Genomic DNA, 12,160 nt, shown 5'->3' with positions numbered 1-12,160 from the left:
AGTTTCTGGATCATTCTCTGTGATATCTTGCTGATAACTTGCCCTGGAAATTATAGCTGCCTCAGCAGCCCAAACTGATCAGTTTCCTTCATCCAGTGAAACTACTGACTTCTACTTGGGATCCACTTCCTGGACCAAAGTTTGAGAAGTGCCTCCAGGCAGAAAGCAGAGCAAATGTGGAGGTTATCTTCTGAATTCCCCTTCTCTTAAGGATCACAGTCCTATCCAAAATTTTGTCTAATACTTAAAACAATTGCCTTATTTATTTTGTCCATTTTCAAAGTTCTTAATGTCAGAGGATAAACCTGTTATTTGGTTATTTTCAGAATCCCACATTATAAAATTTTTAATAGATCCTACTCAATTACTCTCCCCAAAAGCTCCATAGGGATTTAGATGATCCAAGGATAAAGAGTTTTTAAAATGCAAGAAAAACAAAAAGGATTTTTACATCAAGAAAAGTATAACTCAGTAATTATTTCTTTTCAATATTATTATGTAAAAATATTAATACTTAGTATTATTAAGTTTTTTAACTTAAAACATTTATTTTGTACTTGTGAAATGCTGCAGGATGGAAATGTAAAGAAGAAGTATAGTGCGGGGACTTCTCAAAAATACATATGGTATATATGGAATGGACACATCCACACAAGCAAATTAAGAAAGTGATTAAAGAGGATAGGATATGAAGTAATGCATGGTGGCTGATAAAGAAAGACACGAGATTAAGCTCCAAAATAGAAGATAATGTTTATATGTAATGGGATTAATTTTCCATCATGTCTCATTCCTAGAACATCCTCTTCAATCCAAGGATGGAAGAACAGGCTGGATAAAACAGGCTATATTTAAATCCTCTTTGTGTTACTCCTAGGAGTGGGGAGAGCAGGAAAAACACTACACCAGCATTTTTCAAAGTCTGTTTCACAAAATGCATGGTATTCTTCATAGAAAAGTTTCTACATATTCACAAAGAATTTAAGATTCTTGAAATCAGTGAGAAATCCTATGATAAAATGTCCTGATTAACTTGTTTTAATGTAGCATTTTATAAAATTGTGTAACTACAGAAAAAATTATGCAGTGATATCAATTAATAATGCTCTATATTGTTATATGATTATTACGGCATTAAAATAATATGAGTACCCTTTGGAACACACTTTGAGAAACCCTGAGTTATGTTACTTAGACATGCCCAAAGAGACTTTGTAGAGAGATGCAGCTTTTTCCTGAGTCAAACTGACCAGTGTGGCTACTGAAAGTTATACATAAAATGGTCTTCAAAACCAGAAAAATACGAAAGCCATTGACCCTGTAACCATACATCTCAAGAGGAAACACAAAAGACAAATATGTTTAGGCAGATGGACACACTGGTCATAGAGGAACTTAGAAGTCAGTGTACAACGGAGAAACTGAAGTCAGGACATATTCCAGTATTGAAAATTCAAAGGTCACAAAGAAGACAAATTGCAGTATTCAGGTGAGACAGGGCAGCATGTCTCTCAGTCAGCAATATTACATAAGGTCTATCTGTGCTAGTGGAAAAGTCAGAAACAGGATGGCGAAAAGATCAGTATACTAGCAACATTAGCAGCCCAGTTAGGCCTTTTTATTAAGAAGAAAATAAAATAGAGACTTAAGAAATGCAGAAAGAGGGCGCCTGGGTGGCTCAGTTGGTTAGGCAACTGCCTTCGGCTCAGGTCATGATCCTGGAGTCCCGGGATCGAGTCCCGCATCGGGCTCCCTGCTCGGCAGGGAGTCTGCTTCTCCCTCTGACCCTCCCCCTTCTCATGCTCTCTCTCTTAAATAAATAAAATCTTTAAAAAAAAAAAAAAAAGAAATGCAGAAAGATTGTGACAGGATCCACCGCTGTACTCAAAAAAAGGTTTCACAGCATACATTACAAACATCAGATGCATTTCTACCAGCAGAAGGGGATGGCCTGCCTGAATAATAATAAAAGAATAAAATAGAGAAGATTTTCCCTTGTAAGAACCTATAGCTCAGAGTTTATTCATTAATCATGAAAGGACTAGTGATTAACAAAAGGAGTCCAACCAGTATTGATTACTTACAGGTATAAATTATTTGCAAACCTATATTGCTTAGCTAATTAACTCATAAGTTATTCTATCTCATTAATTCGTAATTTGTTATTTATTGACCAATAATATGTAATTCTGATATAATTCACATTTAGGTTGATGTTAAAATGGAACTGTTTAAACTTGGGTGAAGTCAGGTCATGATCTTGGTGCCTGGATAAAAACCAAAGTTGACTATGTCTAAGAAATGACAGTTAACCAGGTAACTTTGCCTATATGTACCTTCCTACCTGCTAGATAGATATTGTGTTTCATACTTTACCATCAAACAAACACATGGTGATGTTGAAACATCTTCTATAAAAGATGGGTTTTTAGGCATTTTCAGGGTAGTTTCCTTGTGCTGAGTTTTGGTTTTATAGGTGTAAAATATGATAAATATCTAGCTATACCATTAAAAAAACACACTTATGTCCTAATTATTACTGCAACACTCTAAAACAATGATGGATCAACACGAGAGTTGTCTTTGCATAAGAAAAAGCTACACTTTCTAGGAAACATTTGTTGATCTTTTGTTTTTCACTGACTTCTTTTCAGTTACACCTGTTATGAAATAGAGAAGGAAATGTTATGCTTGCAGTTCTTTAAAAATTTCAATCTGGCTAAATGTATCTAAAATATTCATAAAATTAAGCTTTTTCAGTATAAAAAAACATGGTTTCCTAAACTGTTTACAAGAGTGACTATATGCCGATGGAGATATTTTGAGCACAAGGTGCAGCAGAATTTTAAATAACTTCCTCTCACTCCTCATCAGTGTCTATATGATTTCTAATCATTCCTCTACACATCAGCTGTGATGAGAATGAATCCAGGTGTGATGAATATGATGTTCTTGTTATTCTGAAGGACGTTTATTTTTATTTATGCCATTGTGTTTAGGCTTTTCAAGCAATATTTAGAACAAATAGGCATACAAAGCTTCTAAGTTAAACCTTCTGCCCACTCCATTTCTGAAGTGGGGGCAGGATTTCGTCCTCTTTAGATAAAGGTTTCCAACTGGAATAGGATGAGTGAGGCCAGAATATGAATTTTCAAATTGCCCTTCGTCTGCTGTGGAGTAAGAGAATATTTTCTCAGTGGTTCTATCTGAAGTTCTAAAACTCTCCAGAAAAATTAAGAAGAAGAAAATACGTATTTCCCAATGTCAACTTCTGTTAAAAACTTTTCAAGCACAGATGTCGATCCATAGAGTTGTTAAGGCAAGAGCAACTTTCTGTAATTATAGGTAATCATGCAAACCCCCTTGGAACACAGATTCCATTTCATTTTTTGTTTCTGAGATTGACTTGGGAAAAGGGGTATTTTCACTTATCAAACTAACAGCAAATCTTCTGAAAAGCTTAGCATAATGTATCTTTTATTAAGCATATATTTGCTCACTAAACAAGTGATTCTTGTTTATTTCCACAAGATAATAATTTGGAAGCTCAATCCATCCACAAATCTAACGCTTCATATTTGCTGCTGTGCAAATAGGAAAAATAAACAAGAGCTAACTAAAGAAACAAAGCTGAATATTAGAAGCCTACTTGATCACACCCAGGAAATGGTTATATTTGGTTGATACTTATTGAAGTTGCATGTTTAAGTCTATTAAGATGCATTTCATTACCTCTGCCATATGCAAATAGGCTTTCGAACTTTCCAGAGCAGCAGGATTTATTGTACAGTTCAAAGAATGATTGTATCTGCCTTCTGGGCTTGGTATGGTCTAATTTCATAATATATACACAAACAGGATTTGTTCTCAGAGTAACACTGGGACAATTTCAGAGCTGTAAGTCAGGTGCTTGATGAGTTCCTGAAAATATTTGTTTAGTATTCCGAATAATACATATAATTTACAGTGTTATCCTGAGATAACGAGGAAATGTTATTTCAAATAACAGCTTACTTAGTAAACACGGGTTCCAGTGGAGATACTACCCAGCTATCACGAGACACCATACATTCATTTTAGGTAAGCCCATATCTATAACTCATGTCCCAAGAAAATTATGAATATTGTTGTGAATTGGCTGACATTCTGCTCAAATAAGATTTCTCTAGCAGCTACAAAAATGCAAAAGAATTAATTGCTTTAAAAATGATTTATTGCATTGATAAAAATTACATTTTACTTGAAGGGAAGCCAGGAAAAAAATAACTCTTAAAGGCCACTAGCAAGGTATAATCGAAAAATGTTTGAAATAATTATAATGTAAATCATTAAAAATATGTCCACTTTCATCAAAGGTTAGGTTATACAAAGATATTACTTACACATATCAATATTCACTTGAATTTTTAAAACCTTATTTTTTTAATTTAATTTATTCTCTCCCATGAAGGATGAGGTACACCTAAATGTCTAATACACTTTATTTCAACAGTTAACTTTGATATTTAGGGAGCTGAATTATTGGCTCTTCTATTATTAAAAAAATGCATTATCAAATCTGTATTTGCTGTTTTTTCCTGCTCATCCAAGTTTTTTATTAAATTGTAAGATTTTAAAATATACTTTCAATTAGTTGTTTATCTATTTGCTATTGAGGTACCTGTTACCAATATGATTAAACGTGAAAACATATTATTCTACATACAAAATAGATATATGTATTTATATGTATGTATATATGTGTGCAAATTCCAAAATAAATATATACTAAATATAGTAGTTATAATAATCACAATGAATAGAGATATTCTTCTACCTACATAACTACCTTAGAGCAATGTTCAGTGGAGTCTCGTAGAAATGAGAAATAAGACATAACTCCTTTCATTATTAAATTTATAACTCCTCATCACTGTTTTAGTAAATCATTTTTTTCTGCCGAGTCTTGTAATATGAGTATGGTAGAGAACTTTGAATATAATAAAAATAAGCTAGCTAACTGAAGGGAAAACAAAAAGTTGAAATATTTCAGAAAACATACTCTGTTAATTAAGGCATGATTCTAAATAAATGTTTTCAGTGATAATTCATTGTTTACATTATTAAATATATTAAAAATATATGACCACTTTAAATTCCCCCAAAGATTAAAGTTTTTCTCCATTTTAGGCTTTGTACCTACATCGATTTTACTTACTTTATAGGAAAATCAAAATCTATTCCAAGTTTTGTTTTTTATTTACCTTTTAGATATATGTCATCACTAAATAAATATATTTCAAAGAAATACAGAAAATGGCTCTTTTTCTTTCCTCCATCTTGGAGCCTGTCAAGGCCTGGTGGGAACAGGACAAATATGTTAGAAGGCTGTGGCATTTTTGCTCGCTACAAGCAGGGTCTCTGGAACCAGAGAGAGCACATAGCTCTTCTTAAAATCGAAGGTGATTATGCTTGAGATGAAACTGAATTCTATCTAGGCAAGAGATATGCTTATGTACACAAAGCAAAGAACAGCACAGTGACTCCTGGTGGCAAACCAAACAAAACCAGAGTAATCTAAGGAACAGTAACTCATGCTCATGGAAACAGTGACATGGTTCTTACCAAATTCCGAAGCAACCCTCCTGCTAAAGCCATTGGCCACAGAATCCATGTGATACTGTACTCATCAAGGATTTAAACTTACTGAAAAGTAAATAAATAAATGCGTACATTAAAAAAGAAATACAGAAAATGAATGAGGAACTGAATTATAATGAGTAAAGAATATAATAAATATAAAATATCAGTAAGAGACATTTGCACAGTGCTAAAGTTTTCTTAAACACACACACACACAACCAAATGATAATCCAATGTCCTTCTTTATATGACTACTAGGCAAATATCTCCCTCACATCAAGGAAGAAAGTCAATTTTATTTCATAGTGCTCCTAGCAAGAGCTGAAAAGTGAATTAGATAATCTACATCTGCCCTCTTAGATGGCCCCTTCTCTCCATTCCATCAACTTGACTACTCCCATATTTGCCATCAGATGAACACATCTCTCATGACCATCCATGATATTCAGTGTAGAGATTAAAAGGTATTTTCCATTAGAGAACATCCCTTGCACATCAGTATCTATCTGTTCCACATGTATCTCTTCCTTATAGAGTGATAGGCAGGCAAGATAGAGGAAGATTCAAGTATTTTTATTCCAAATCTTGCCTCAGGCTTTCAACATTCTGGAAAGAACAGGACAGAATGGCTAAATCCCACCTCCAACATCCTCCAATCTCTAATTGTATCACAGGCAAATAAATGTCTTCTCTTAATTGACATTAGTTCTGTGAAATTACTTCAAAGATTTGAAAATTGTTGTTGCAATTTTTGAGTCTTCACTGGCAAAGTAAAATAAGTCATTCATTCAACTAGTGCATAGCAGGTATTCTCTACATTCTAGGTATGTAACAGAACATACAAGATCCCCGCTCTTAGCCAGCTTTATTCTCACGAGGTTAGTGGACAGAGAATATAAGAAAACAAATAAACAAGATAATTTTAGTATCCTTAGCCTCAATTTACCCATTTTATTCACCCAGTCATGAAATATTTATTGAGAGTTTATGATGTGCTAAGCACTGCTCCCTTAGTCGTGAATAAACACAAAAAATCCAGTCCTCATGTACTTACATTCTAATGGCACAGATAATAAGCTAAAGAAGCAGGTAAAACATGTACTATGTTAAATGCTCATTTGTACCATAGAGAGAAAATAACCAAGGACAGTGCATAAGGAAGGCCAGAACAATGTAGGTAAGGGTGTCAGGTTTCAGTTTAAATTTGGGTAGTCAAGAAATCACTTTCTGTGAGTGTGTTAGGTGAGCAGAATTCTGAAGAAGGTGAAGAAGCAAGGCTTAAGAATCATCTTGGCGGGGGGAGCCTGGGTGGCTCAGTCATTAAGCGTCTGCTTTCAGCTCAGGTCATGGTCCCAGGGTCCTGGGATCGAGCCCCACATCCAGCCCCGCATCGGGCTCCCTGCTCCATGGGAAGCCTGCTTCTCCCTCTCCCACTCCCCCTGCTTGTGTTCCCTCTCTCACTGTGTCTCTCTCTGTCAAATAAATAAATAAAATCTTTAAAAAAAAAAAAAAAAGAATCACCTTGGGTCAAAGCATTATGGATCCTTGGTTTGTTCCAAGAATAGTAAGAAAGCCAGCTTGACTACCCAGAGCAATCAAGAAAAATCATAGTAAGGAAATAGGAGAGAGAGAGAAATACATGGGTTGGAGAGAGTAAACTGATGGTTTAGAACACTGTAGACCATTCAAGGGATTTTGACTTTTAATCTGTGAAGAGGGAAACCAATGAAGCATTTTGAATGGATATATTTCACATAATCTGACATGTTTTAATAGCAGAGAGGCAAGAAAGACAAATTAGGATGCTATAACAATTAACTGGATGAGAAATGAGCACGAGACATTGCTGGCATTTCACAACACTGTAGCAGTGAGGGTGGTAAAGAGTTGTTGGATTTGGAAGGTAGTCAGTGGGATTTACTGGTTACTGGATTTGGGGTATGAGAGAAAAAGAGGAATCAAGAATAACCTTAAGATTAGTGGCCTGAGCTCCAGAAAGAATGGAACTGCCATTAATGGAGATGAAGAATCAGGGGAAGAACTGGTTTTGGAGAAAAGATAGAGCTCTGTTATGGGTGTATGGTTTTAAGGTGCTAAATAAACATCTAGGACATCTAAGTATGGAGATGAGTACAGAAATTTGGAGCTCAGGAGAGAGCTCCAAGTTGGAGGCACACATCTGGAAATTATATTTAAAATTATGACAATATATAAGGAAAGTATGACAGTCACACTGAACTACACCTCAGGGTATGGCTAAAGAGAGTATCCTCAGACATTTGCACTGTACCTAATACAAGTTAAGCCTTTAATATATGTTAGTTATTATTATTTAGGATTCTGCTTTATGCGCAACTACTTTTCATCCATAATTATCATAACATCTAATAACTACCAGAAACCAGTGTCAAATCTAATTAAAATGTGCTACTACCTTGTAATTGAGGTAATACGTCACAGATTATACAAGGTTCAAAAACAGGTGGAAATAAAAATGCATTCCTAGAACAGCATGAAGATGAAACACTATACATAGACAGGGGTTTCATGGATATTTATCTCTAAAGCATCTCCTCCTGATAAAAATTAAGTAGATATGCATGCCAAATTGACACCCCCTCCAAAAAATAGGTTTATATTGCTTTGTTCTGTGGTCATACAGACTCAAACTCAAAAGCAAGTTGACTGGCATGTGAAAGACATGAAAAATTTGACTTGACCATATTCTAAAAGGGGGTTAATATAAAGACTGTCAGAAAATAGATAAAATGTGTTGGGGGAGTGTTCCGTTACCTTTCCTTTGCTTCTATTTCTCACTTGAGGACTTCCATTTAATTAGCAGACTCAAAACAGACTCAAGCATTTTCCAGTTATCTGAAAATACAACTATTTGCAAGATTGCTTTGAAAACATAACCTTATTGAGCTATAATACAAAAATAAGAGGAGATACTAAAGAGTAATAATAATAAGTGTTTTCACAATCACATTACATTCATCTTTAAGAATGGGCTTTATGAGTAGCAAGAGATTAAGAGTGCTTTTAGTTCCATTCCCAAGAAAACACTAATAGAATCTGTGGTAACATTTGCTGGCCTTTGCCTATTTTTCCTTTATGTTTCAACCAAATTTGGCAAAGCAGGTTTTCACACTCAAAACTTTTAAGTCCATTATCAGTTGTGGTTTTCTTATTTTTCTCACGTGAATCACTGTTAAACTGTAGAGCAAAATGAAAATTAGTATTTCTTGATCAATCATTATGTTTCCATACAAGTTCCAAGATGTAAAGCATAAACACTGAAGTGAGCAGTCATGAACGAACACTTATGGGCCACTGTTCTATCAGCATCCTTACATTTAGGTTTGTCAGTTAACAAACATAACTAAGAGTATTAAACGTTAAGAAACATGTTACACAGCACCTACACCTTCACAGACATCGAAAAGCTGCATCTATTATGTCACCTAGTGGATAAATTGAAAACAGCAAGACTACTCCCTGTGTAATTGGGGGCAGGAAAGTCAGATCTTATTTTTTGAGTTTACAGTACCTGACTAGAAAGTCTGTAAAAGCAACTACATGGTGGATAGAGTTGTTTTTCATCGTTGGAGAAAGAGGTCATTATTCAAACACAAATTTATCTTCAGTACTGAGATTGAGAAAAAGTAAGAATCAGGTGACTAGACTTAAGCAGGTTTTTATGTTTTTCATAAAAGCCAATCCAAGTCCTGTCCAAAGAGAAATGGCACACTTACTAATAGAAAATACAATGCAAGCTACTTCTAACTTTATTTCTATATGAGTTGACCTAATGAGAAGATCTTTTTTCTAAACTAAAATTTTTAGGGTGATTTAACTTCATTTATTTTGAATCTGTGAAACGTTAACATGAATATCATTTTTTTTACTTTCAACAAGAGTTATTAGTTCACTAAGGAATCAGGAAGTACAGCCAGATCCTAACACAGCAAAATCATGTACAGACATGTGTTTTAGGGTTTCAAAAACCAGCCTGTAAGGCAATTTGTAGATTATTCAAAAATCCAATTACTCTCAGGAACAAATGTGATTGAAATACTTTGCCATAGAGAAAAGAAGGTGGCTAATCAATGTCAAACGTACATTTAATTGATAGTCACAATTTTAAACCCCAAGGCTTAACTACTGGTTAAGGATTTATATTTGTATTGAGCACATTTTAATAGCACTTGACTCTCCAAATTCTGAACCCTATGCTTTCCTAACAGAAAATATATGCGACCCAGATTTGAAGCTTACAACTTGCACAGCACAATCCTCAGAACTGACAGATACATCATGCAATTTTATTTTCTTTTTTAAATAAAAAAAGATTAGCTGTTATAGGGTAATTTGACTTACTGGAGAAACCACCAGAAAATTAAAGGAAGAAAACTCCCATATTCCTACAGTGCCAACAGAAAAAAGATGCACATATTCTATGTGCACATATTCAAATTGATTAATTTGTATGAATTTTTCTCTTCACCTAACTGATGAATAGTTATGCAACTGAAAAGCAGACATGAAATCTGTCAACAATTTTAACATGATTAGTTAAGGAGAACTGCTGCTAGTTCCTCTTACACCGATCTGAAGCATTAATATAGTTAGCTTGGGCAAGCTTGTCAACCAGGTCATCTGCCTTAGGCATGAATCTGGCATAGAGCATTTTTGATAATCCTTTACTCGATTTCAACTGTCAAGCAACTCTAATGCTATTTTTCTTAGGTGTCAGTGTCATTGCCCCTGACTGAGAAGTGACTTAGTGTCTTGGTGTTCCACATATCTATAGCTTCTTGCCCAAGGGACTTGTCCCAGGCTTCACTCATGTAATGTTCCATTAGCTATGGTTAACCAGGAGTAGACTTAAAGAGCCTGAATATATTTTCTTAAAATGGGAAAAACAAAAGAACTGAATTTCAATTAGTCATAAAGGTTTATCAGGTGGGTGGGTATGGGTGTGAGATTTTGTACTTGTGTACATGGGTGAGCACCTTTTGTTTCTTCCTCCAATCACTATTGATAAAAATAGGCAAATGATAGTGATAGATCGGTACTTCAATATTATCATGAGCTCCAGATCCCCAGTAGGCTAATAACAAGACTTCTGTTTTTCAATACCAAATAAAGTCTAACAGACACCGCTATAAACATGAATCAAAAATTAATGCTAAGGCAATACTCTGGAAACACTGTAATATTACATTTACAAAGATCTTAATCATTTTTATAATAATAATGAATAGAAAATAATTATATAGGACCTGTTAAATATTTAAAATATGAGAAAGGTCTAAACTCATTTAAATAGGAAAATGTTCACAAAATATTGTTGAGTGAATAAGCAAATTACAAAAGCTGTGTAATATGATTTTGTTCAGAGGGGGAAGGGTAAATATTCATAAGTGGGTATGGAAACATAGGAAACTATCTCAAGGATATACTCCAAAATATTAGTGGTTGTTATTCTTTGATAAAAGGATTTTAGGTAACTTTTGTTCTTTCTTTATTACTTGTTATTTTGACAAAATTGTGGTATATCCATATAATAAAAAACTACTAACAGTAAAAAGGAAGTAATAATACATGAAACAGCATGAACTAATTTCAAAATAATTATGCCGATCAGTACACCAGCCAGCCTGATTTGCCAAACTACAGAGCAGTAACCAAAGGTATACCTACATGATATCTAGGTATCTGAGTCATCCAGGAAGTTTAGTGAAGGTGAAAACTATTCCGTTTCTTCCCTAATTGCAAAGTTTTTCTCAGGAGAATAGGATGTTATGTATTGCTGAGCTAGACTGGGAGAATCTGGAACAAAATTAACTCATCCTTTTTAGTCAAAATGAGTACTGCTATTAGCTGAGAACTTCCTCAATCCCTTCAAAAATTATGTATATTATGTTTCAAGACCGAGTAGGATACTGGCAGAAAAAACCAGCAAGTTGAATCAATAAACTAGTGTTCTACTTACTATTCTACTACTAAAACAATTTATTAATTTTCTGTAAGATCATACACTATAATTACTGACATAAATACACTTGAGTGTTGACTTAGCCTTGGTACATGTGAAATTAAAACATTGTTGTACTGTTGATTTTATGGTTTTGATAATTGGACTATGGCATGTAAGCTGTTAACAGAAAGGAAAGCTATGTGAATTCTATTTTACAACTTTTCTAGGAGTCTAAAATTATTTAAAAATAATATTTTTTTACATAATAATAATACTGAATGAAAAAAGCCAGGAAAAAAAAAAGAGTTATGCAACATAATTCTATTCATGTGAACCTTCTAGAAAAGTAAAATCTACAGCAACAGAAAGCAGGTAAGTGGTTGCTCTGAGCTGGGTGGGAGCAGAGCCTGCAAAGAGGCATAAAGTAACTTTTTAGATACGATACAAGTACTCTAAAATTAGATTGTCATGATCTTTCCATGACTGTATATATTACTAAAACTCATCAAACTGTACACTTAGAATTGGTGTGCTTTATGAAATATGTATTATATT

General features: G+C 34.2%; 1 long non-coding RNA gene across 5 annotated transcripts in view; it reads right to left on the bottom strand.

Annotated features, from left to right (window-relative positions):
• LOC145716202 (uncharacterized) overlaps positions 1–12,160 on the bottom strand; it is a 559,773-nt gene that overhangs the window by 441,552 nt on the left and 106,061 nt on the right. The gene's annotated exons all lie outside the window — the stretch shown is intronic.

Source organism: Leptonychotes weddellii, chromosome 1 (assembly GCF_054177405.1).
Source record: "Leptonychotes weddellii isolate Sample4059 chromosome 1, ASM5417740v2, whole genome shotgun sequence".
Lineage (NCBI taxonomy): Eukaryota > Metazoa > Chordata > Mammalia > Carnivora > Phocidae > Leptonychotes > Leptonychotes weddellii.
The sequence above is the reverse complement of the archived record's forward strand: the minus strand, read 5'-3'. Positions and strand labels throughout refer to the sequence as shown.